This window comes from Giraffa tippelskirchi, chromosome 8, assembly GCF_054371585.1.
Source record: "Giraffa tippelskirchi isolate mGirTip1 chromosome 8, T2T-mGirTip1v1.2.pri, whole genome shotgun sequence".
Taxonomy (NCBI): Eukaryota; Metazoa; Chordata; class Mammalia; order Artiodactyla; family Giraffidae; genus Giraffa; species Giraffa tippelskirchi.
Window position 1 is genome coordinate 21,137,012 of NC_137282.1, and position 27,561 is coordinate 21,164,572.

Genomic DNA, 27,561 nt, shown 5'->3' on the forward strand with positions numbered 1-27,561 from the left:
CCTTGGCTTTTATTTTGTAGGTCCTACTTCACTTTTCAGCAGGTATTGAGACCTAGGTTTTAAAAAATCATTGATTCAGATTCTAGTTCTTCCAACTACGAGCACATTTTTCAAAGAGTCCGTTGTCCTACCCCAACTGATGAGTTTTGAGGGTGTGAAATAATGGCAGAGTTAAAAGATGGAAAATTGAAAAAAAAAAAAAGATTGGAGATAATAAAATGGATCGGCCTTGGTGACAAATTGATTAAAAAAGAGAAAATGGTATCAAGCATGATATTTTCCTTAAGCTATAGTATGTATTACCTAAGAGAGAGTCCAGGGAAGAGAGATTTGACAGAATGAGGAGGAAATCATTACTTTGAATTTGGTGTATGACAACTAGATGAATATATTTACTCCACAGCAGTTAAGAGCCAGAGAAAGAGAGGCAAAGATAAAAATTTTGGAGGCAGCATAAAATTATAATCACTATCTTCATCCAACATAAGACCATTAAATATAAATTCACTCCAGTACAGAAAAAAATTAGCCTAAGTGTATAGCACATTTAAAACCCCCAATTTTACTGGATAATAATGTAATAAAATTAAAGTGTATTCCATAAAAATGACAGAAAGAGTATTAAACAAAAGTTCAAATAAAAATCTTGGTACCATTCACCTTGAACTTTTGGCTCAATATAAGATGATTCACCAATTATGGCTACTTTACTATCTCAGCAGCTGTTTTCACAAAGACTAAAGATACAGACTTGGAATTCATGGTTAAGTGATATTTATTAGACTAGGAGAAGTATGGGGGCTGGGAGAGGTCATGGCTACCCTTTTGCTCTGCATTTAGGGAAATTCCTTTATTCCGTGACCAAGCACACAGTTTAGAGATAAGAGAGAAAGGAGAGGGTCACCTTGCTAACAGCTAGATCACCCCAGGGCAGTTGACCAGGTGACAGATGGAGTCAGATTGCCCTCACATTCCTATAAGAGAAGATATTTTTCACAGTTCTGGACCATATCCACTCAACATAAAACAGAATCTGATAACAATTATGAGCTGCTAGTGCACAGTGCGAAGTCAAATACCAAAGCCAGCCCTTGCCAAGTTTTTCTTTGTATTTTAACCACATGATCCATATTCCTCATTACACTATCCTTCATCTGTCTAAACAACAGGCTGTTGTTGGTTTACGAAACTTAACCATTCTTAGCCCAGATAAGCTTCTTTAAATTTACAACAAATGGAGATTTTTGCATTTCGTATAATTACAGAAAGACCTAATGGAAAAACAAAATAGCAAAATAAAATCTTTGTAAGAATGTTTGGGAAGCTCTAAAGGAACAACATTTGCTATTGCAATAGTCAAAGGCAATGACTCTCCATTTCTTCTGGGAAAATTTTAGGAGACCTTCCCCTGTTGGGTAGATGACATGTGCAGTCACATTCAGGTGCTTGTGACCTCTGTTGAGTTGATTTTCTGCTGTTCAGAAGCTCAGCTATTGGATCATGGAGAATCATTTTTAATTTGCATTTATCTTATTTTAGTGACCTTGAATATCTTTTTTCATGTTGATTAGCTACTTCCGTGTTTCTTATCTTATGGCTTATTCTTTGTCTCTTTCCTACCCAGTTCTATATGAACTATTCAACTTTTTTTTTCTCACAGATATAAGGAGAGAGTGGATTATTGGTGATAAATACATTTTGACTTGGACAAGTGAGATGGATGTTGGTAAAATACACTAACATGAAGGCAACTAAGGGAGGATCAGATTTATGAAGCAGGGAGAGAAAGCCAAGATTCTTTTTGACCTTGTTAAGTGTAGTAAGTGAACCGTTTCCATATTGTGAGAATTTAAAATCAGCAGTTGGAAATAAATACCTGGAGTTGGTGGGTAGAGTGCTGCTGTTCAGTCGCTCAGTCGTATCTGACGCCAAGGACTGGAGCCATCCAGGCTCCTCTCTCCACAGGATTTTCCAGGCAAGAATACTGGAGTAAGTTGCCATTTCCTATTCCAGGGGATCTTCCCGACCCAGCAATCGAACCTGCATCTCCTGCATCCCCTGCATTGACAGGCGGATTCTTTACCATTGCACCATCTGGGAAGCCCCTAGAGATCAGATATTTTTTCACTGGTATATGGGCTTAGAGGCTTAGAAGTGGGTGAGGTCACCTAGGGAGCACCTGCTTATAAAGAAACATGCCAAGAAGGATGAAGTCCCTGGGCCATCCAGCAGTCAGAAATGAGAGAAAGAGGATCAAGCAAGTAGAATGCAAAACAGTAGCTACATTGGGGCAAAAGATCTTATATTTATTGACTTTTTGAAATGACTTTAGAAGTTTTAAATTCAACTGTTCTGCCCCATTACCCCTATTTTTTCTATTACGATTATTTGTGACTTTTCGTTGAACTTTTTTCATGCACCAAAGACATGGACCCTTTGTTATATATAACAAAATGTTTAAATTCCATGCACCCCATTTGTCTTTGATTTCATTTATCTTTTGATATCTCTGCTTTCTGTAGCCAAATCAATTGATTTCTTAATGTACAAGATAATGCATTGCTTTTTTTTTTTCTCCAAGTGTTCTTGTCCAATGCAAATTTACTAAACATGGACCAATATATTTCTTTCAGTTTTTATGAAGTCTTAAAAAAAAAAAAAACTCTTACTCTCTAATTCATCTGGAATGTATTTTGGTAACTGAGCAGACATTTCTTGAAACTCTGGGGTGAATCTTGGGTAGTCAGTCTTGCTGCCAAGGTTGTTCTCACTGAGAGGGTTTCCCTCAGTATTCTGAGTCCTACCTCTAAGAAGGGCATTAAGAGCAGAGTTCAGCAGAAGACCCTACTCCTTGAGCTAACAAGTTCATTTTGGTACACATCTGTGAGCCTTACTACTTTTTAGTGACTAAGCAATGATTAATCTCTGTTAAACAGGTTTGGTCATGTTAGCTTCCCAACTATTCTATTTGAATCTGTTGCTTTGTAATTAATCCCAGAAATCTTATTGAGTCATGCTCTTTAAACAAGGTCACACCCTTATGTCCACCTCCCTTTTTTTCCTCCAAATATTCCAAGTTTGGGCGCTATTTCCTTTTTATTTCTTTTTAAGGGATTTAGCTTCAGTGTAGGAATAAGATATTATGATCTAAAGTAGCATGGCTGCTCACATTTCTTCTGACTCTGAACTGCAGTATTCCCTACTGCATCTCACCCAATCAGTGTCCCAGTTGCAAGGAATTTTTAATAAGCACCATCATCAGTCTTGTTAGCAACAGGCCAAGATGAGGTGTTTTGGAGAGGGAGTCTGGCATCTCTAATTGTATTGCCTTGATCCCTCAGGGTTATTATTATTCTTATTATTTTTTATCATCACACCAACTTTAGGAACATCAGAGAATTTAACTTCTTCAATTCAACTGGGAACATGTGGCAGCCATGAGTTCTATTCATCAGATATTGCCAAGTCTTCTTCTGGGTCCATGTAGGATGGCAATTCTTTGCTCCCCTAAAACTAAGTGTTTCACCTGACCTGGTCTGATCGGTCAGGTGTTGAGTGGAGGTGATGCGTGTCACTCTGATGGAAGCCCTAAGGGTCGATTCACTGTTCACCAACCTACCAGTTCTACAGAATAGCTGCCCTGGCAGCCTGGGTGCTGGACACGACCCAGCATGAGAGAGCAGCAGCCACAAGCTTCGACTGAGAAACAAACCCTAATTGTTTTAAATCTCTTACCTCACCGGGTCATTTATTGTTACAGTCTAACGGAGTGCCTCCTGACAGATACAGAATTGGTAATTTAAAGGAGGTTACTGGGACAAGGCTTCCCTGGTGGCTCAGATGGTAAAGAACCCGCCTGCAATGCGGGAGACCTGGGTTCGATCCCTGGGTTGGGAAGATCCTCTGGAGAAGGGAAAGGCTACCCAGTATTCTGGCCTGGAGAATTCCATGGACTCTGTAGTCCATGGGGCAGCAAAGAGTCGGACACAACTGAGCGACTTTCACTTTCACTTTCACTGGGACTGGCCTGACTGGACAACATTCTGTGAAACAAGACATTGACATTAGTCACATCCAGAAGTGATACAATAAAAATTGATTAGGAAATCAGTTGTGCACACCCTGAGTGAAGGCTTTGGTGTAGACAGACCCTCATCCTTGTGGTTGTGCTCATGATAGATACCCTGCTGTACACCAGGGTGAAACCATCATATTGTGGCAAAGCACAGGCCAAGAAATTGAGAGAAAATGTTCATGTAAAGATCTTCTCACCATATGAAAATGAAAACGCTAAAATAAAATAAACATAAAGCCTAAATATAAGGCCTCCTTATTTAAACTAAAAACTTCCTGATCTGAAGTACAGTCCCCTTATTGACCTTGCCTGGGACAGTGTAAGACCTTTCTGCGTGACCTAGTTGTAAGTGTGTGTGTTAATTGCTCACTTGTGTCCGACTCTTTGCGACCCCATGGACTGTAGCCTGCCAGGCTCCTCTGTCCATGGAATTTTCCCGGCAAGAATACTGGAGTGGGTTGTCATTTCCTTCTTCAGGGTAATCTTTCTGGCCCAGGGATCAAGCCTGGGTCTCCTGCATTCCAGGCAGATTCTTTACCATCTGAACCACCAGGGAAGGCCACCCATGTGACCCACTTAGGTCTGTGTTTAGTTTAGAGCAGTTTTCTATAATTGTTGATTCTATAGAAGTTATTTTTATTTTTTAGCAACAAGCTATTTCCTTATTCTTTCACTATCTATCCTAACATTTATGCCAAATTCTCCCAGATTACTTTCATTATTTGCCCACATTCTGAGATATTTCACAAATTTATGATTTTTACATCAGTTCTTCAATTCTCTCTTCTCCTTGTTATCTGCAGCCCTTGTTTTAATTTTGCAGGTGTCATTGCTTTTCTCTTAAAGCCAATTTCTTTACTTCTCATGTTGTTGTCTTTTCAAAACAATCTGTCGACCACCTTTAAGACATATACTTGCAATGTAGGGATTGTTGCAGAAAGTTTTCAAGCAAGTTAAAAGCATGTCCATGCTACCCCATGGACTATACAGTCCATGGAATTCTCCAGGCCAGAATACTGGAGTGGGTAGCCTTTCTTTCTTCCAAGGGATCTTCCCAACCTAGGGATCGAACCCAGGTCTGCCGCATTGCAGGCAGTCTCTTTTATCATCTGAGCCACCAGGAAGCCCAAGAATACTGGAGTGGGTAGCCTATCCCTTCTCCAGCAGATCTTCTCGACCCAGGGATCGAACCAGGGTCTCCTGCATTGCATGCAGATTCTTACCAGCAGAGCTACCAGGGAAGCCCTGAAAACAATCTGCTGACCACCTTCAAGATAAATACTTGTAATATAGGGATTGTTGCAAAAAGTGTTCAAGCAAGTTGAGTGATGACCTCATTTTGGCTTGTTTTTATTTTAAAGTTTCATACAATGTATGTTTAAGCCAATTTATTTCACCTTCTGTCTCAGTCAGTCTTATAGACTGTGGAAGCTCCTCTAAGATTTGACAACTGATTGACTCTCACTCTGATTCTATTTTACTGTGAGTTTCTATAGATTACTGTATAGTTGTCTTTATTTGCTGAGAAAAAAAAAATGGGATAGTCTGAATCACAGACACCATTTTTCTCTTCAGACATCTAGAGAATCTGACCGTAATGGCTAAAGGTCATTTGTGAAGTTGTAGTCATGATTGTTTTACACAGTCACATGCATTAAGATCACTGAGAAAGAAAGGATGGAGATGCTTCCCACCCGTCTTCCCAAATCAAAGGCACATTTAGTTACTTTCAAATTTTTTGGCTAATAAAAATCACAATCATGTTCCTTTTGAATGAAGGTAGTGTTCTAGATGTCAGGTGACAATTCTCCTGACTGTTCTATGATAAGTGTGTTTATTTTCATGAACATACACTAACTATCAAACCAACATTATGAGTACAGCATCTTGGAATAATAAAAAAACAATTAGGTAAACAGAAACAACGTATCTTTCAGTGTTCAAAAGTCTTCTGTGTTTTTGGAATTTTGCCAAAGAGAAATTCATCAAAATGAGATGAGTTCTGAGAAAATATTAAAATTTATTTTTAATCTTGAAGTCTTCAAAGATATTTTACAATCATCAAAGAAGCAATTTAGGAAAAAGAAGTAAGCATGCACCAAATTTGTTGAAGAGCTATGACTCTGAGTTAAAGGAAAAAAACCCGGGTGAAAGATATGCTGGTAACTACTAGATACATATTTAAACATAAACATACTCTCAAGTAGAGAAAGATTACTAATTGTGAAAATATGTATCATTAATACAGTGCCAAAAGTTGCCTCTGGTTTATTACATTAATATCTTTAAAAAGATCTTTAAATAGAAAGGCACATTTTTCCCCTGTAGACCCACAAATGTTAAATCAACCTTAGTAAAATGGTTTCAATAAATTTTGTGGGAAATCTGTGATCATTGCATGTTATGGTATTGGAATTTTTGTTTCTAAATATGTCACTCGAAAATGATCTAGAAAAATAAGATAGTAAGAAGTCCTCTTTTTATAGAGCAACCATTATATATGCGTATGTCTTCTAAAACAGGGATCCCCAACCTCCAGGATCTAATTAATGCCTGATGATTTGTGGTGAAGCTGATGTATTAATAATAGAAATAGAGTACACAGTAAATGTAATGTTCTTGAATCATCCTGAAACCATCCTTCTATCCCCCTGGTCTGTGGAAAACTTGTCTTCCACAAAACTGGTTCCTGGTGCCAAAAAGGTTGGAGACCACTATTTTAGAACTATATGTGATGAGCTTAACAAGTCCCTGAATTAAATCATTTTTAGTATACCTATACCAAATGGTTTACTATTCTGTTTAATCATGGAGAGAGTGAAAAGGGTGAATAAATGAATTCCAATAGTGTCTCATCTTCATCTTATACTCATTTACCTGTGGCTGCCTCAGCACAAAATATAAGGAATCTCTCAAACGTGGCCTCTGATTTCATGATTGCTTTGTCATCTACAAGTAGCAGGATGGTGAGATTGGAGACAGTTGGAGGATCGAAGGGTGGCCTTCTTGGCAAACCCTCCAGCTCTTACGGCTCACAACACCAGGAAGCAACAGCCTTCAGCCTCAAGTGTCTCTTATTTCAGGTCCTGCTACAGAGGCTCTGTGGAAATTTCCTAACCCTCTTCACACATTCTGATAATCAGATTTCTAGAGGACTTTCTCTAAATGTACTTGATATCTTTATGGAAAAGCTAGCGCTTGGACTGCTTAGGAAGTTCACCGAAGAGCAGAATTTGGGTGTTCAGGGGTACTTGCATTTTGAATGAGAGCCTATGATCTGAGGAAGGAGGCAGAAAGAGAACAGGGAAGCTCACTGGGTTACATATGGATACATATTTTCCAAGGAAGTTTTTACTTTCTTTGTAAATTTTCCAAGGAACCTCAAGGTTTTCCTTCCAAAACCCTGGCTTCACAGAACTGACAATAATCACATGTAACACTTCACATAAACCACAGTTTTGCTAAGAAGTTAAACCTCAGGAAAGCTTTCTTATCAAACACTAGTCATAGGCAAATCCTGAAAGAGGCAATTGTTTTAGAATGGTAATTGTTCTATCCTGTTAAATGCCTGCACACCCAGTGCAGGGGTGGTGGGGTGTAGATCAGTACTCCGAACTGTAAATGACATAGACACACTCTCTTATTCTCCAGTGTTCAGTTGTTTGAAGGAGAGATTAAAACAGTGGTGCCATCTTGTTCCTCATAAAAAGTCCAACAAGAGTAAGAAAAATTTAGATTTTTCATCTGACTATGCCCACTTGAACTTTTATTGGCCAGATATCAATAGTATTACTTTTGCACTACTGGAGCGAAAAGTTCTTATCACATTTATTGATATTATTTTAACATTCTGAATCAGATTATCCACATTTAATTTGGAAAAAAATTCAGCTGAAAGATGGATGCATTTCCAGCTTATATCTCAAGCTTTTATTATAGCTGACATTGGACTATTTTCAACCTAGAGGAATGACATAAAAAGTGACTGGGCCATCTGCTTTGCTTCGCCCATTTCCCACGCCAATTAATCATCCAATCTTTGTTGAGACTGCTAATTTTAGCCACTTGAATCAGTTTTAATACCATGTTAAAACTAGTAAAAAAAATTTGCCTGAAAGACCATTCACATTTATCGGGCTATCCTTCTCAGCATATTGATAAATTTAGATATTTTGCTTTTTTTAGTTAAAATAAGCAAATTTTATTTAATGTATCTACACTAGGATAAAGGTCATAGTGTGTATGTGTGTGTGTGTGTGTGTGTGTGTGTGCGCACATGCTCGCATATGTGTGTGTGTGTGATGGAGGATAAAGGCATTAATAGAATTACAGTGTATGCAAACATAAGAGGCATTGACCAGGCTATAGCGAATGATATTATGATATATGAAATGTGTGTGTGTATGTATTCAGATATATATTTAATGAAGATATTCTTATTCAAAGTCAACATGTGCTCTCTTGCAGATCACCACTGAAAAGACCTTTCATAGTTTCATAGAATGACTAAGTTAAAAAAAAAAACTTGTAGACACATTCTCATCTATTTTTAACTTGAATCACTCTATGTAAGATTTGAAATTACATCATATATAGAATAAGAGAGCCACCAGACAACTAAATTTAGTCCCCTTTGTGAGGAATGTAGACTTGAATAAATTATTGTGAGATAAGGAAATTTATATAAAAAAAGGACAAGTGTTATCAAGAGTCTGATTACTAGTTTTTCTCTGGCACTAGTAATGTTCTGCCTTTTGTCTTAAAAAAAAAAAAATCCCTCTAGGCATCAATTTTCTCATCCAGTTGAGCTTATTTTCTAGAGTATTTGAATTAACAGGTGATTTTTAAAATGTTTTTAAATTAATAATTTTTTTAAACTTATTTTTGGCTGTGCTGGTCTTCATTGCTGCACAGGCTTTTCTCTAGTTGCAGAGAGTAAGGGCTACTCTCTAGTTGTAGTCCATGGACTTCTCATTGCAATGGCTTCTATTATTGTTGTGGACCATGAGCTCCAGGGCACAGGTTAGATAGTTGTGGCACATGGGCTTAGTTTCTCCGGGGCATGTGGGATCTTCCTGGACCAGGGATCGAACTCATGTCTACTGCATTGGCAGGTGGATTCTTTACCACTAAATCACCAGGGAAGCCATGGTGAAATTTTAGTCTGATTTTATTTTTTTTGTAATACCTCTCTGAATTTTGTTGTTGTTGTTGACATTTTAATAATTCTAATTTTACTTAAAAATCTGAACTGTTGGGCTTCCTTAGTGACTCAATGGTAAAGAATCCACCTCCCAGTGCGGGAAACTCTGGTTCGATCCCTGGGTCAGGAAGATCCCCTGGAGGAGGGCATGGCGACCCACTCCAGTATACTGGCCTGGAGAAGCTCATGGACAGAGGAGCCTGGTGGGTTACAGTCCGTAGGGTCACAAAGAGTCAGGATTGGAGCAACTTAGCACAAACACACAGTGTTTAGTGCATGCTGCTGACTCAAGCCCTTTCAGGGGTTGCCCTACACTGAGCAGGCTGGGGCGAAATGGGACTGCTGAGCCCAGAGTGCGTCTGCTTTGGTCAGTTTCATTATTTACATACCCAACAAATATTTTCTTTGAAGAGTTTCTTGACTAAATAAAATATGAGAGTGACTGCCAAATGCTTCCTAAGATCCCTTTTAGAACTAATCTATTTTTATATTCTCTCTTTTTAAGCCTAAAAGTATGATAAAGTTTCCCTAGTTATCTTTATTTTACTTCAATTTACAAGCTGATATTAACGTATTTACATTTGCATGCACTCGATTTTTCTTTAAATGACTCAATGCTAAATTTATTACCATTGTATTACTTTCATTACTTTGCTTTAATAATCAGTATTAGATAAGTCAATTTACACAATGGCCTTAGAATATAACAAATCAGCCCAAAATCAGTTCCCTAGTGCATGTTGTTATGTTAACATTGCCTCCCTCCGTGAATGAACTAAAATTTTAAAAACAATTAGGAAATATTTTGCCATTTGGAATGTTATCACTGCAAAACTCTTATTTCATTTTTCAAATAGGAAAATATGAGATTCTGTATAAAATATAAATGTAAAAGTGATCTATGTCTGTAGTTATACTATAAAAAATTATAGCCTTCCTTGCTTCTATAACTGAAAAATAACTGAAAATAAATTAAACATTTAACTTAAATTAAAAAAAATAGGGCAAACAGAAGTAGCAGAAGAAAATTAAATGAAACAGATGAAACCTGAAAATTGTGAATTAGAAAGAAAACAAGTATACTGATTGAAAAAGTCTGCTTCTATGGCAAGAGCAATAATAAAAACACCCCTCTCATGTGTGATTAAGACAAAAGGAAAAAATAAATATATGCCATTAGAAATTATAAAGTAGATATATTCACAATAGTGGGAGAAATTAGAGAATTACAAAGATCGTTATGTTAACCTCCTGTCGCTGATTTTGCACATTCAATAAAATGAGTAGTGTTATAGAACAATAATAAATAACTCAATGTGACTTGAATAGAAGAAGAAAACTTGTATAAATCAAGATCTATGGGTGGGAAAATTTTTGTTTATTATTAAAATAGAAACTAGGGTCAGGTGGGTTGTTTTTTTTCTGTTTTTAATGTTAGTCAAAATATTCTCATGACAGAAAAATGGAGAGTCTTACTTTTATAATGATGTTATTACCAAATACTGATGAAGAAGGCAGAAATAAAAGATTAACTAGGAACATAAACATCTAGGAATAAACTGCAAAACCTGTGGAATCATTCTCTCAGAGAATTATGAAACATTATTAAAAGACACTAACAAATATCTAAATAAATGGACACATATACCAAATACATAGATTAGAAGACTCAAAATTGAAATATCAATTCTAGCCATGTTTAATACATAAATTTAATCCAAGTTAAAATCTCTCTCTTTTGGTAGAAATTGACAAAGTAATTCTAAATTGGGAGATGCAAAGTTTCTTAAACAGCTGGGATAATTCTGAAGGAAGAAAAATCATTAGAAAAATCTTCTATAATAAGTAAAATGTACAGTTGAGAAAGGAAAGTGAATCTCTAAGTATGTATGTATCAGTTTGCATGACCTATGAGCATATTGGACAATCTGATTCAATCTTAACATCCTCAGTTGGTTCACTATTCTCCACTGAAAGTCACTCAGTCATGTTCAACTTTTTGCAACCCCATGGACTATGGGGTCCGTGGAATTCTCCAGGCCAGAATACTGGAGTGGGTAGCCATTCCCTTCTCCAGGGGATCTTCCCAACTCAGGTATCGAACCCAGGTCTCCCACACTGCAGGTGGATTCTTTACCATCTGAGCCACCAGGCAAGTCCAAGAAAACTGGAGTGGGTATTCTATCCCTTCTCCAGTGCATCTTCCTGACCCAGGAATCACACTGGGGTTTCCTGCATTGCAGGCAGATTCTTTACCAGCTGAGCTACTAGGGAAGCCCATTCTCCACTGAGCTTTGCCTAAATCAGAAGCACTACTTGATGTTATTATTTGGAGAAGCTGACACAGATGGCAGTACCAGAACTTTAAATCTGAAAAATCAATAGAAAGTATGCTTTTCTTCTTCTAGAAGTTGTGCCAGTTGTTCAGACTGTTTGGGATCCCACCTTATATATTCTCAGTTATTTTTTAATGGATTTGTATTGAAGTAAGTGCACTGTGAGGAGACATATCTGTGCCTCTGATAATCTTTCATCTAATTTATAAACTCTCTTAGGTCATGGGTTGTATAAAATTCCGTGATTGAAACCTTGTAAGAAGAAATGAATTAAAAAATTCCTTGGGGAAATTAAGACCTAAGGTAATTAAAATATTCCAATGAGACTCAGTAGTCAACATTCCCTCTCAAACACATACATAGTTCTTCCTGTTATCTCAACCCCAGAAAATTAGCTACAACTAGGGTGTCCAAGGAAGTTTTAAAATAAAACTCAACATCAAAGAAATCTTGCATTTTCTGTCAGTTACTAGCATAACCCTCAAGCAATCATCTTCACTCAAATAAGAAAGTAGAATAGACATAGTTAAAATGAAGGGAAAGCAGCAATATAAAAATATACCATAGTATTCTTGGACATGATTACTTTTATTCCTAATAGAGATTTTTAATTTTTATGCCTTTCCTAATTATAGGTCATTTAAATGTTTCTTTTTTTCTTTAAACTTATTTTAACATAAAATATTGAAATTGTGATAAACAGCATCTGAAATTAAGTTCGTTCTCATTAATTTTATTGCCATATCATGCACATATATAGCTACAAGCATCAACAGATCAAGGGGCTTTATTTGTGTGATCATGGTACAGTAATGTTTTAAAGAAGATAGCTTATTTTAAAACATGCTTTCTGATATAAGCGTGTGAAATTACATGTTGTCTAAAAATTACTTCTACATAACAAGGGCACTAGGACAAATGGAAGGGACTATGTATGAAACAAGAATGGCCATACATGTTGATTGTTAATGCTTGGTCCTAGGGACCTAGAAATTCATTACCCTGCTCTGTTTTTATATATGCCTAAAATTCTTCATAGATTTCTTTTTAAAGTTAGGGCAAAATAAAGGCATTTCCAGGCTATTGAACAAACTAAACTAAATCGAATTCAAATTTCTGTATTTCCAAAATTTTGGCTATAAACTTTCCAATTGTGAAGGTTTCTAGGGAAGAACTGTATTTTGCCTCTTATTTTTAAAATTTGTTTAGATAAAAGCATCTGTAGCTAATGTAATTTTTTATCTGCCATCAGATCACTTCCATAAGTACTAATAATGTATCTGAATTTTAAGAGGTTTGCTAGGTTGAGGACTTATTTTAAGATATCAGAAATTAAGATTTCTTAAGGTTTTTAGGTGGCAGTACATTAGATAATACAGCTGTTATTATAATGTAAAGTGAGTGTGATAAATTTTAAGATAATTAAAGATAATGAGTAAATTAAACCATTCAAAGAATGAGCAATTTTAACAAAATAAAAAAAATTTCTTACTCTGAAAACTCTGTAAGAAATATGAAAAACATGCAGGCTAATAATTGCAGTGATTTGTTCTTGTGCATTAAAGATGCTATTAGAAATATGAACTTGAATTTTCTCATTAGGATGCTGACTTTAACTGTCACCCATCTCTATTTCAATGTAATGTTTCTAACATCATTCATTGGTTTATAACAGTCCTGGCAATATTAAAACAGAAATTAAATATATACAGTTCACTGATCTAGATAGAGTTTTATTAATGAGAATCAGAAGTTTTCTTCTTTAAACAGAAGAGAGATTATTGAATCAACAGAGAAGTAATGGAATCATATCAGGAATTTATAAGATTAATTTGTAGTAATATTATCTTCCTGCAAATTAAAACAGACAATGTATTCAACATAAGATAAAAAAAGATGCATAGTAAGTTTTAATTACTTATGCTGAAAGGTCCTACACTCTACATCATATTGACTATTTAAATCTTCCCAGTCTAAATGTTCAGGACCTTTGCCCTGTTAGAAAACAACCAAGTGAGTAAATGCAAGTGATTTTAAATTAAGGAGACTGTGCAATTACTTTAGGGAAGAGAAAATTAGCTTATCCATTAGCGTTATAAGTTGCTGTAAGGGAAAAACAGGCTGTCTGTTCATTCAATTAACTCTCAACCTGAAAGCAACCAATCATTTCATTAGTAACATTGTTGATTAAGCAGCTCTGAATTAAAAAAAAAAAAAAAGCTATGTCTTTAGACAATAACACCTTTGCACTGTTTCTCTAGAATTGCTTTGATCTATTTGGTACATTAGTTAATTGTCAGAAGAGGTTAAGTGTTTTATCTAACAGATCTTGATCAATTTTATGAAAAAGTTTATGATAAAAAGAACACTGTAAAATTAATTCTTCTAGTCAAAATAACTTTAAACATAGATGAACATTATTTCAAAGCACAATGTTCAATCTGTATTGAAGTTATTCAATAAAGTAACAGATGAAAGTGTAAATCCCGAATAGTATCATCTGTTTTAAACAAAGCAAACGTTTTCACTTTGAACTTTGTAGAGGAGATCATTTTTCCAAACAATTACATGACATAGCACTGCAATTATCACTTACTGTTAAAAATTCATACTTCCATGAGAAAACATTTTTCATTTTTAGATGAATATAATTTCCATCAATGCCAGAAAGTGACACCAAGCAAGCATCTTACTTTTTTTTTAAAGTATATATAACCTTAGGCATTTTTCTCTACTTATAAAACTTCATTTCATGAGCAAAGTATTATGATTCTGTTTTCAGAAACACTTCAACATGCAAACTGCTTACATAATGATGCACATGTATTGTTATGTATAATATTAAATATAAAAGGAAGAGTAAGAATTTTACCTGGTTAATCACCTGTGTTGGTCTGTCTGAAGCTGGCTAGAACAGATGGATTCCCAGGCGATGTTTTGTTGGATGATCCTGAGTAAGGGTGGCCGCAGTTTGAAGGGGTGGGACTTGTCTTTAGCAATGAATTCCCAAGGGACTGCTTCCAATCAGGGAATGCTGTCGCAGACAATGAAACCATTCTCCATTTGTTGACCCTAGTTTTGTAAGTACGATCTGCTGTGGGTGTATTCAAGCATCAGTGAAGGGACTGACATATATTTCACTGAAGTTTATAGCATGCAGAATATTTTGAAATAAGGATTACATGAAAATGAGACTGATCTGTCATTTCTTGGAAGTTTTTCCACTGTGTATTAATTTCTTCTAATTTTCCCCCTGTTGGGACATAAAGTATAAAAAGGCTTAACTCCAAGCAGTATAATCTCTTACATAATGATACTGGGAAGCCCTCTGGAACAAAGCTGGTGGCAGGATGCACACCGTCTTTGCTCATAAAAATTTGAATGATGGGAGGGGAGTGGACTCTCCCTATTTTTGGAGCCTCCTTATTCAATTCTGGAGCAGGAAATGGCAACCTACTCCAGTATTCTTGCCTGGGAAATCCCATGGACAGAGGAGCCTGGTGAACTAGTCTATGGGGTCGCAAAGAGTCAAACATGACTGAGCGACTAATACACTTACCCAGTTCAGGATGTTATTAACCTGTTAGACATCTCTATATCTGATGGTTATTTATGCATAGTATTGTCACCATAATTGTATACAGTCATACATTTCATTTCTGCATGGCAGATAGCTTTATTTGACTATCAGTCTGAGAGATGCATTTTCTGGAAGTATTGTGTAGTCCTTCTGGTTTGTTTTGACACTTCTGTCAGTTCTTTTAAATGTAAATCTTGACTCCAACAACTCCCACCACTTTGACCTCTCCTGCCCTGGCAGAGCTGACCAGGAGCTCACTTTCTAACTAGCTTGTCCTTTGCTACACCTCAGTCCCACAGTCTATTCTCCATACAACAGCCTGGCTGATCTTGTAAAAGCTGTTAGATCATGTCATTCTCCTGCTTATCCTATAAGGTCCTACTCATAATAAGTGATCTTGAAATTCTTTGGTATCTTCTAACCTAATTCAGAATAAAATAAAAATTCTTAGTGATGGTCTGCCGTAGCCTGGCCCCTCACCCCAGCCCTCCAACCTCCCTTCACACTCTCACACCTTCTCTTGCACTGCCTCCCTTGCTCCCTGAGCTCTAGGCACCCACGCCTTCCCGCCCTTCCACAAATGTCAAAGGCACTCCTGCCTCAGGAACTTGGATGTGCAGATTACTGTCCTGGGATACTCTGCTCCACAAGACTTTCTCTGCTTTTGATTTTCAGTTCAAATGTAAGTTTAACTAAGGGATCCTCCTTAACTGCCTGTGAAAATAGCAAGGACACCTTCATCACACTCTCCTGACCTTGTTTTCTTTTTTTCATCATAGCGTTTAGTTATTTATGCGTTTTTGTTTACTAGTTATCTCACCCAAAAGAATATAAACTCCCAGAGAAAGGGGACTTTGATTTATCTTAGCATCTTGAGTAAGGTTTGCAGAGTAGGCATTGAATAAATACTTTTAAATGAATGAATGATTAAGCTTTGCTTCTTCTTCCACATTTTATACAGTATTCTAACCAATAAAATGTAATAGAATAAAAGAAATATCAGTCTATTCTAATGATAGCTTATGTTACTGTGATAGTTATGACAGCATAACTATCTAATGTATCTTAAAATCTCAGAACCTGAAAACCCCTTAACATTCATTGTGATTCATCTTCTGAATCCAGGCTGGACTGCATTTTGGTCTGAAATTGAACCTATGGACAGTTTTTTTCCTGATGTTCTTTTATATATGCTCAATTGGCTTAATTACCTTTATTATAAGAAGATCTTTTCTGCATAAAAACTGGTTTCTTTCCACAAATAATCTCTCAGAAGATTCTGAACGCTCTTAATAGACTTTTTTTCTACCTTAAAATATGTGAAGCTTCTTTGAAGCACTAATTTACTATAGGTCTTAATTTATTCTTTCACAATGAAAATTTATTTCCATATTCATTTTAGCAAAATCTGTACATCTGCATTAAAACATCTATTTACTAGAGATTAAAATACGAGGTGCCAGTTTTGTGAAACAGCATACACTTAAGGGTAACTTTACCCTCCTTTAAAGTGAGAATTAACTTTCACATTTTAGCTCTGGTTTGCCCCAGTGGTTATTTCCAGACAATGTGAGGGAAAATGGTGCAACCAACACATGAATTTCAATTTGTGAAAGGCCTGTATAAATTTGTAATGGTTTTAGAGTTTCTGCCAGGTCATCGATTAAGATATGGGTGGTAATGTGAGAGAGCAAATGTGTTAGAACTCAGGGGATGTAGAATGTATAGGACTGGGGTGGTTTCAGAATGGTTGGAATGTTTAGATGTTTCATTAGTTTGGTTAACATACATATAGCAGTGTATCTGCGGCAGCTATAAACTTGGTAAAGCAGTTGGAGACTGGACAACACCAGAGCAGTCCTGGTCTGCTTGTTTTAAAATAAAATGTTTCCACATATTTTAAAAACTATTTATTTATTTATTTGGCTTCGTCAGGTCTTGGTTGCGGCAAGTGGCATCATCATCGTGCCGCGTGGGGTCTTTCCTTGGGCCGCACAGACTCGCCAGTTGTGGTGCTTGGGCTCAGCTGTTCTGCGGGTGTGTGGGATCTTAATTCTGTGACCAGGGATCGAACCCACATCCCCTGCATTGCAAGGCAGTTTCTTAACCACTGGACCATGAAGGAAGTCCCCCAAATAATGTTTACTGGATAGTTCTTTTAGGATTTTACCAAGGACCATGTTTGTCTGTCTGTGTCTCTATTCTCTGTCTGTTTATCTACTTAACCTGTCTAGCTATCTTTATTTAGTCACACATAAGGAGAGATACTCAGAAAATTTAACAACAGGCTTATCTGAGGCAGTAACTAAATGGAATGAAATTTGGCCATAATCCTTGGAGCGGAGTTCTGGTGGCTCCTTTCTTTGCTAAGCACCACTCTGATTTGTTGGGTTACAGAGACAGGGTCCCAGTGTAGGTGCTGAGTTCCGTAAGGGTATTCAGGACACTTGATACAGTGACCAACTAATGACTAGCTAGCTAACGACCAACTGGTTGGGAAGTGTTTTGCTACTTAACAAGTGGTAGGGTTTCTTAAATTATGTAATATCTGCTTTTTAAAATTATACCTGCACACAGAAAACAAATTTAAAGGATGGAGTAAAAAATAAAACAAAAATTGTGGTATCTGTGCACAATTACTAATTACTAACCACAATAAATTCTCAGAGCAAGGTTGCTTGTTAATGTTAGTGGATAGAAACTGATATTACAAATGAGCTTCAAAAATTTTTTCTGGCCTTATCAGATTTTGCTTTGTATATTTGCTGATGAACAACACATAATAGAGGGAAACCTCTCAGCTCCGCAAACTTCTTGTTGCTGTTTTTATTTGTATTCTTCTTCTTATTATTATTATTAAATCCAACATATAGATGGTAATTGACCACTAAGATCAGTATTGAGAATTGAGAAGAAAAAACAATGTTTCTCATCTGGAAAAAAATTAGATTGCTTTTCCTACCCTCACTGAAATTTGTGCCACTCTTGAAGCCTTTATTACTTCCCCTGTGATTATTTCTTGTGATACTTGCCAGATTTGACTACTAGACTCTGTTCTGGAGTGGAGGACAGGAGGTTTTCATTTAAATGTGAGAACTCTAAACCATATAAAGAGCTCCTCAGGAAAAAGAGTCAGTTCATCCATTGCTGTATTTCCCCAATCTTCATAAATCTTGAGCTGTATGCATCCTTAATGACCATTTCTTGAGCACAGTTTATATTTCCTAATCTGTGTCACCAGGTATGGTGGGAGATACTGGCGATAAGTACAGATATAAATATACACTTGTGCTCTAAGTATTTGCCATCTTGTTGAGAAACTAGAACAAACTGTCAAATAATAAATAAACAAACAAATCAGTTTAAGTGATGGATGGGTGATAAAAGTAACACAAACTGCAAAACAGCTTCTGTTGTTTCATCATTAAAAACAAGGAAAAGTAAAACATCACATGAGTTTTAAAAGTATTTGGCAGTCTATGCCAGTCTTTCCCTAAATTATTTCCTCAACTATCAGTGCAGGATTGTTTGTAACATAGACATAAAATTACTATCCAGGCTTTGTATCATTGCAACTGTTGTGGTCTGACTGCTACAGATAATAAATTATGGTAAAATATGTGCACGTGTGCTCAGCCACTTAGTCGTTTCCGACTTTTTGCAGCCCTATGGACTACAGCCCACCAGGCTCCTCTGTCCATGGGATTCTCGAGGCAAAAATATTGGAGTGGGTTGCCATGCCCTCCTCCCAACTCAGGGATCAAACCCACATCTCTTGTGTCTCCTATAGTGGTAGTAAGTTCTTTACTCCTGGAGCCACCTAGGAAACCCAAAATATATGTGCAACTAACTGTTAGGTGAAAACCAGGGAATGGAATCTGAGTTATAGTCACATTATTTGAATCATGTATGATGAAAACACATGTATGCTTATGCAATTGAATAATTTGATAATTTTAAGATGGAAAAAAAAGTCAAAGTGAAAGTCACTCAGTGGTGTCTTTCTCTTTGGGACCCCATGGATAGTCCATGGAATTCTCCAGGCCAGAATACTGGAGTGGGTAGCCTTTCCCTTCTCCAGGGGATCGTCCCAACCCAGGGATCAAACCCAGGTCTCCCGCATTGCAGGCAGATTCTTTACCAGCTGAGCTACCAGGGAAGCCCAATTTTTATTTATTTATTTATTTTTAGGTATTGCCAAATGTTCTCTTAGAAGCCATCGTAATGATATTTTAGGAAAACCAAAAAAGGTTGATGCTGCAAATTTATGCATCCATGTGAACTGTCAAGCAAATGCTGAATATTTCTCCAGTGAAAGTTTACAACTGACTTCAATGGAGGTTGTTTCACTTTCAGAGATACATTAATCAAGGAAAAGTGAAACCGTGAGTTTAGCCAAAGGAAATTTGAATAAAAACTTTGTGTCATTTATATGCTAAAGAGGTCAAGATCATGAGCAAAATCTATCAAGAGTAAGATGCGTCTTTGCCACCAGGTATAGGTGGCATTAGTGGTAGAGAATCTGCCCGCCAATGAAGGAGACACAAGAATGTGGGTTTGATCCCTGGGTTGGGAAGATCCCCTCGAGTAGGAAATGACAACCCACCCCAGTATTCTTGCCTGGAAAATTCCATGGACAGAGGAGCCTGGAGGGCTATACTCTATGGAGTCACAAAGAGTCAGACATCTCACACACACACACACACACACACACACACACACACACACACACACACACACAGACTCAACTGCTGAAGAAAGCAAGAAATTCAGAAGAATCTTTATTCTCTTCTGGGTTGGAAGACAGTTTATACTCAGACTTCCATTCTGATACTGAAGAGGACATTCAGTTACTAAGACAGATAAAATGTAGTTACTAATGCAAAACTATTTTGGGTGCTTAAAAGAGGATATTTAACATTTTTCTTTGGGAAAAAGAAACATTATTAGAAGGGTATTTTACAATAAGTTGTCTTCAAATGCAGACAGTATGTATTTGAATGAAGAACATTTCACTGGCCTCATAATAAGGTCTCAACATTGAAATATTAGGAACTCTAGGGGTCAAATCTGAATAGAGCAATGTGGTAATCCTTCTCCAACAAGAAACTTGACCAGTTTTCCTGTCAATTTGACTTCCCAGTTCATTCTGCTGTTTGTGCCAGTACTTCCCCAGGCCAAGGAGTGAATAGAAAATTAGGACAGGATCCCAGAGAAATACCACTTCAGCTTACAACAGTTCTTACATAGATAATAGATGTAGAAGTAGCTTTGAACATTAAACACACACACACACAAACATCTTATAAATGGATGTATAAGGTGTTTTTTAGACATAAGATTTATGAGGATGGTACTTATTTTCTGATAAGCAAGGATTAAATGTAAATATGTAATAACAAAATGTAAATATGTTTAAAAAAAAAGTCTATTTGGAGACTCTATCCTGGATCTACGGTGTTACCATGTTACTGGACAGACATTTGCTTCTTAGTAAAGATTTCTTAGTGTAAAAAAAAATTTTACTGTAAATATAGAAGTTGGGGTGATGGTTTTCTAACAACTTTTATAATCACTAAAGAGGAACTATGTCTTTTATCTTTGTTTTGGAAAATATTTCTCCACAACATTTGAAGTAATATTCATAAAATTAGTGTATTCCTGGCTTTGCAAACCACTTTTTTAGATCAAATACAAGCTTAAGAATCCATTTAACTGTTCTTCAGCAAAGGAATAAATTTGTTCATTTTCTGAGTTCTGTGTTGTGCTTCAATTAAATTATTGTCTAACTGGTTTCCATCCACTTTCCGGATTACCTTAATAGAAAATAACATTACTGCCCCAGGTCATTTCTCCTGATATAAACGGATTAGATACATATATTTTCTTAGTGCTCCTTTAGGGAGGTTTAATCTGGCAGCAGCATTTTCTGAATTTAACACTGGCTGAGAAACACTGTATCCATTAGCGACCAAGGTACAGTTAGATGTTAACTAAGTTATCTTACTCCATTTTGTAGGTAGATTGTGTTCTCTTTAGAGAAAATTAAATTCGTAAAAGAATTCTTTCCCCTTGGAAATGAAAAACCTTTTTGCATGGTTAGCAGCTGCTGTTCTACCTTTTGATGCTGTACGTAGTGTGATGGAAAAGATGAAGTACTTCATAATCAAGACAGTGTCTCAGAAGAGATTGCAGTCATCTATACATCTGGGAGAAGCTCATTTTATATTTGAAAATAAATGTTTTTTGATGACTGAAAATCAAACCCTTCTCTTTGAGTGCTGAGAAATGAGAGATGACAATTTGCATTTCACAGCTCTAGAATTATAAGCGTGCTATTGTGTCTTTGGCTTTTCTTCATGAGGAAGAGCACCACAAACCACTCTCCACATGTTGCTGGGGCTGTTAGAAGCCCACTGTGTCAAAAGGCTGGATTAAAGCCTATTATCTTAGTGACCTTCTTGCCTCTTCTGGACTAAGCCAGAGGATTAACGATACATTTTTTTTAAAAACTGGATTTATGGAGTTATCTGCATGTTGAAAGTATGTTTCCATTACCCTAATTTCTACACCCTAGGTCTTAAGAAACCTCCTTTTCTTTACCTCTTTTTATCCAGTCATCCTCCCCAGTCCTAAGATAGTCTGGTTTCCCCAAGTACACAGGGGCGAGGCTGGGTTATGAGAGGGAGGGGACAAATGACATATGCGTGGGCTCGAATGTCAGCAAACAGAAAGGTGCATGTTTCCCTGGAGGCTCAAATGGTAACAAAACTGCCCACTCTGCCGGAGACCCGGGTTCGATCTCTCGGTTGGGAAGATCCCCCAGGGAAGGAGAGGGCAACCCACTCCAGTATTCTCGCCTGGAAAATTCCACAGACAGAGGAGACTGGAGGGCTGTGGCCATGGGATCGCAAAGCATCGGACATGACTGAGCAACTTCACTCACTCTCTCAAGAAGAAAGGACCATTATGTGTGAAAACAGACTAAATTCTACCTTATTGAGGCCTCCCAGGGACATATTTAGATAACTCTAAGCTAGAAGAGTGAATGCAAAATTTTGCTTTTAATCCTAGTATTCTAACATGGGCACAGGAAAATTTCATTTAATTTTACTGATTTTGTTGGTTTGTTTGAAACATCAAGTGTGCATTTTGAAATTCTTTAATGATTATTTATATATTATTTTCAAATTTTATCTTCTGAACAGCTAGCTCCATGGGTGTGTGATATCTGTGTATGTGTTAAGTCGCTCAGTTGTTTCCGACTCTTGGTGACTCCATGGTCTGTAGCTGACCAGGCTCCTCTGTTCCTGGGATTCTCCAGGCAAGAATACTGGAGTGGGTTGTCATGCCTTCTCCAGTGGATCTTCCCAACCCAGGGCTTGAACCCACGATTCCTGCATCTCCCGCATTGGCAGGAGGATTCTTTACCACTAGTGCCACCATACATGTAGGATAAAATGATGCTTCTATTTTGATTTATTTATCTTAGCACTGGATCTGAAAAAGAGTAAACAATCTTATCAAGCAGTTTTAAGCTATTCTTTCCACCTTCTGCATCCATAGTATGACTGCAGCATCTCAAGAAACTATGTCTGAATTATGAAAGCAAAGGTTTTGTAGAAGCCCCATTCAGAAGACCAGTCACTTTTTAAGGGGAAAGAAGTTACTGTAATTGGCGTACAGTACTCATGTTTCATCCCTAGGGATTTGAATAGTAACCTCTTCTGTCCCTAAAACCAAGGGATCTCCACCATTGCTACTGTGATCTGGGAAAGGGAAGGAAATTGACATTGGATTGCAGTAGCCAGTGTCAGAGGCTGTCACACCAGGTGGCATTCCTTGCTTAAGATCCTTCTTGCTAGGAAGCAGATTTGTATTTTTTTTTCTTGCAGTAGCTTAATATATAATCTCTGAAATGATAACAATAATGACATTTCTCTTTTCCATTGATTTGGGATAGAATCAGTACATTGACAAAAAGTACTTAAATTCTGTGCAAATAAAATAGAAAATGTGCAGTTTATAACAGAAATTTATCAAATAGTTGGGGAACCAGGCAGTATGTTCTTGTGGAAGCTGCACCAGCTTTGGAAGCAGTATTCAATTTATTTATCCTTTTAGAGACTCAGTTTATTCATACAAAATAGGAATTCAACTTGCAGGATGCTGCGAACATCAGATGAGATTAGGTATGGAAAACACTTATCACAATTCTTGGCATATACCACTTACTCATAAATAGCAGTGACTATTATAGTTTATGGGGGCTATGCCCTAACATATTAATTTGATCATAACAAAAACTTATGATCTTAACATGTTTTAGGAGTGTATATATACATACATACATACATACATATATATATATATATATATACTCCATCTGGAAAATGTATATGTTTCCATTGTAATACTCTTGGGAATACAGTCAAATCATCACTTAAATAGGGTTAACAATATGACGTATTAACAGACTAACTGAACCATATATTTGTTTACTATTAAAATAAGGATTTCTAAAGCAACTGGCACACTTACCGTTCTTGCAGATTCACTTACAAAGTACCATGGAATTAAATGCTGTGAATATTGCACCCCAATATTGAAAAAAAGAGCTCAAATTTGGTAGGAAAATACAGCTTCTAATCATGACTTTGGTACAGAGGTAAACAGTTGCATTTTGAGTGATATGCGGTGTAAGTTGCACTTTTACTTAGTCCAGGACTGCAGAAAACTTATTCATTCTTAGCTGCTAAAGGCTTTCATCAGTAGCTTAGTGGACTAAATCATTATTCTTTTCAAAAAAGTCTTTATTGTTTTTTTGCATTTATGTAAAATTTGGATGTGAGTTGGACGGTGAAGAAAGCTGAGCGCCGCAGAATTGATGCTTTTGAACTGTGGTGTTGGAGAAGACTCTTGAGAGTCCCTTGGACTGCAAGGAGATCCAATCAATCCATCCTAAAGGAGATCAATCCTGGGTGTTCATTGGAAGGTCTGATGTTGAAGCTGAAGCTCCAATACTTTGGCCACTTCATGCGAAGAGTTGACTCATTGGAAAAGACCCTAATGCTGGGTAGGATTAGGGGCAGGAGGAGAAGGGGACGACAGAGGATGAGATGGTTGGATGGCATCACCGACTCGATGGACATGGGTTTGGGTAGACTCCGGGAGTTGGTGATGGACAGAGAGGCCTGACGTGCTGCAATTCATGGGGTCGCAAAGAGTAGCACATGACAGAGCGACTGAACTGAACTGAAAATTCTAATTATAGAATAATTAGAATATAATTAGACAACTGAGTAAATTTTCATGTGTTTATTTAAAGGTGAAGTTAAGTTTTATCTACCTGTTAAGAAATAAAATTACAGTTAGTGGACTAGATATTTGAAAGCTCTTTTCTTACACAGAATTCTCTTACTTTTATAAGCATTTTCAGAAAAGTGGAACCAGCACATTTTTCATCTAATGCCTTAAGATAATAAATGAGTAGAGACATAGAAGAATTTTAAGTGCCACTTAAAATAATGAAATTGGATGTCCTTACCACCACTTTGAACAATAACTTAATTTACTCTATTGATAACTCAGAGCAAGTTTAATGCAAATAACACATTTACTTTCCTCACTATCCAGATACATTACAAAATACTTCTAACTCTAAACATAGCTTTCTCAAAAAAAAGTATATGTTCACAGTAAAATTTTAGTATAAGGAGATTTCATCAAAAGAATGAAATTTTAAAAAGAAAACACACTTCCTTGAAAGCACATCTCACTATTATACCTACATGCATGCATGCATGCTCAGTGATGTCTGACTTTTTGTGACCTCATGGACTATAGCCTGCCGGGCTCCTCCATCCATGGGGATTCTCCAGGCAAGAATACTGGAGTGGGCTGCCATTTCCTCCTCCAGGGGCTCTTCCTGACCTAGGGATCGAACCTGAATCTCCTGAGTCTCCTGAATTGCAGGCAGATTCTTTACCAATGAGCCACTGGGGAAGCCCATTATACCTACAGTGTGGAGACATTTACTATGAAGGAGATCAGCAAAGACAATGAATTGGGGATATTTAAGGTGCAAGGTGCTTATTGAAAGGGGGTGTTGCTGAATAAGCTAGGTTAGGCAAAAGATATTATAAATAACTCCCTAATCTCAATGGATTAATACAGAAATGTCATTATTTGCTCATATCAGAGTCTAGAAAGAGCAGGCAGTAATTCAGAATTCCCTCTTGTGAGCCAACTGTCTTATAATTTCAAGATAGTCCTGGCAGCATCAAGATTTTATGAGGGTAAAAGAGTGAGGAGTCTCACACACTGGATACTTAACTACCTTAGTCCACAAGATATATATATATCACTTCACTCATATTCAGTTGGCAAGAAATAGATATACGATCTGACCTACATGTAAGGAAGAGAACCTAGGAATGTAGTTCCCTATTGCTCCGTCACTTCCAAGGACTTACTCTATACCACACAAAGGGAGCATGGGACGTTGGTAGTCAGCTGGCTCTGCCGCCATCCTCAGCTCTCCTACTATAGATTTCAAACTCTTAGAAAGACAGTAGGGAGTCTGACATATGGTAAGTGGCTATGGATTGAAGAAAATACCATCTCTGCCCTGGCACCTAATGACAGTTCCTAAAGATGATTTTTTTCAAAGATATGCATATAATGATTCTACTTTTCCCCCTTAACTGGGAGATGGGAGGCCTTTAAAGTTATACAGAACATGCCTTTATTGACAATAGAGAATCATGTCTACAAGAGGGTATTGTGACCAACCTTATTGGCAAAAATTTAGTAGAACATGTTTTAGAGAACTACTCCTCCACATAGATTTTGATTTTTGGCATCATCATGGACAATTAGAAAGAAAGAAAAGTGAGTTTCTCCCTTTTTTCTATTGGTGGTGGTAGTTTAGTCACTAAGTCCTGTCTGACTCTTACAACCTCATGGACTGTAGCCTGCCAGGCAGGAATACTGGAGCGGGTTGCCATTCCCTTCTCCAAAAAAATCCTACAGCACCCAGTATTCCCAGCTGGTATATCCTATTCAAGTACTAACCAGGCCTGACCCTACTTAGCTTCCAAGGTCAGACGAGATAAGGTGCGTTCTGTCAATTAATAATCATTAAAAATTTCCATTATCCCAATCTACCTTCCTCATTATTAAAATAATCAGTTAGAAGGGGACTTCAACAGGAAAGGTAGTTCATGATAGAGATTTCATTTTAGCTAATGTCATGAATTGGTAAGAAGGAAAATCCTTCCCAATGAGAAAAGACAAGCTAACTAAGGTGGATAAAATAATAACTGACAAAGTCAAATGCTAGCTGAGTTCACACACACAGAGTGAGATGGGTCTGTAGGAGCTATAAATGAAGTAGGTGAAGCTTGTAAGGCTCGAAAAGCAGTGGGCTAGGAACAAGATGGAACATAAGATTTCCCAATAATAAAGAAAATGAAATTAAAAAACCCAATCAGCAAAAAATGTGTCAAAAAAAGATAAAGGAGAACAGAGAAAACAACTAAGTTAGTTCTAATAATGGAAATAAATACAAAAATATCAATAATTTCCCTAAATATAGATGAGTTTAATTTGTCAGTTATGGAGAGAGATTATTACATTGAATACATAAGCTCCACCTCAAGGTATATTTAAAAGTAAAGATGAAAGAGATTAACAGAAAAAGAATAATAAACTAGGCAAACACTCACAAATGAAAACTGAAGTGATTACTAGTGTAAAGAAATTGGCTAGTTCAAAAAAAGAAAAACAGGTTTTAAAGGGGTTATTGCATAATGAAAAAGGTCCAATTTCACTAAGGAATGTAACAATTCTTAACTAGAATTCTTCTATCATATAACAAATATTTGTGAGCAAAAGTTGCTAGAACTATAAGAAACAATTGAAAAGTTCTTTTTGTGAGGGAAAATTTTAATGTAAATCTCTTAATAATTGACTCTGAAGATAAAAATTCATAAAGATGATTTGAACAACACAACAAGCTTCTATAACAGTTATATCTAGGAAATAGAAAGGCATATTCTCAAATTATTTGCCAATAAAATATCATTGTAAATATATTTATATAATATACTTATGATTAAGTAATGATAAATTGTTACATACTCAATGTAGTAATACTTAGAAAAATATATTTGCATAAATGTAGATATTAGGAATGAGGAAAAACTTAAAGACATAAGTGACATAAAAATTCAAGCCAAGAAATCATAGAAGAAACAGGATATATTTCCATAAATGTAGATATTAGGAATGAGGAAAAACTTAAGTGACATAAAAATTCAAGCCAAGAAATTATAGAAGAAACAAGATAGACCTGAAGATGATA

General features: G+C 36.6%; 2 protein-coding genes across 8 annotated transcripts in view; one reads left to right on the forward strand and one right to left on the reverse strand.

Moving 5' to 3' along the window:
* The window catches only part of DLC1 (DLC1 Rho GTPase activating protein), a 512,426-nt gene extending 497,443 nt beyond the window's left edge, over nt 1–14,983 (reverse strand). Inside the window, exon 1 of the mRNA XM_081520936.1 lies at nt 14,487–14,983. The gene's annotated coding sequence lies outside the window, so the exon portion shown is untranslated. The remainder of the gene's footprint in view (nt 1–14,486) is intronic.
* C8H8orf48 (chromosome 8 C8orf48 homolog) overlaps nt 1–27,561 on the forward strand; it is a 269,196-nt gene that overhangs the window by 11,176 nt on the left and 230,459 nt on the right. The gene's annotated exons all lie outside the window — the stretch shown is intronic.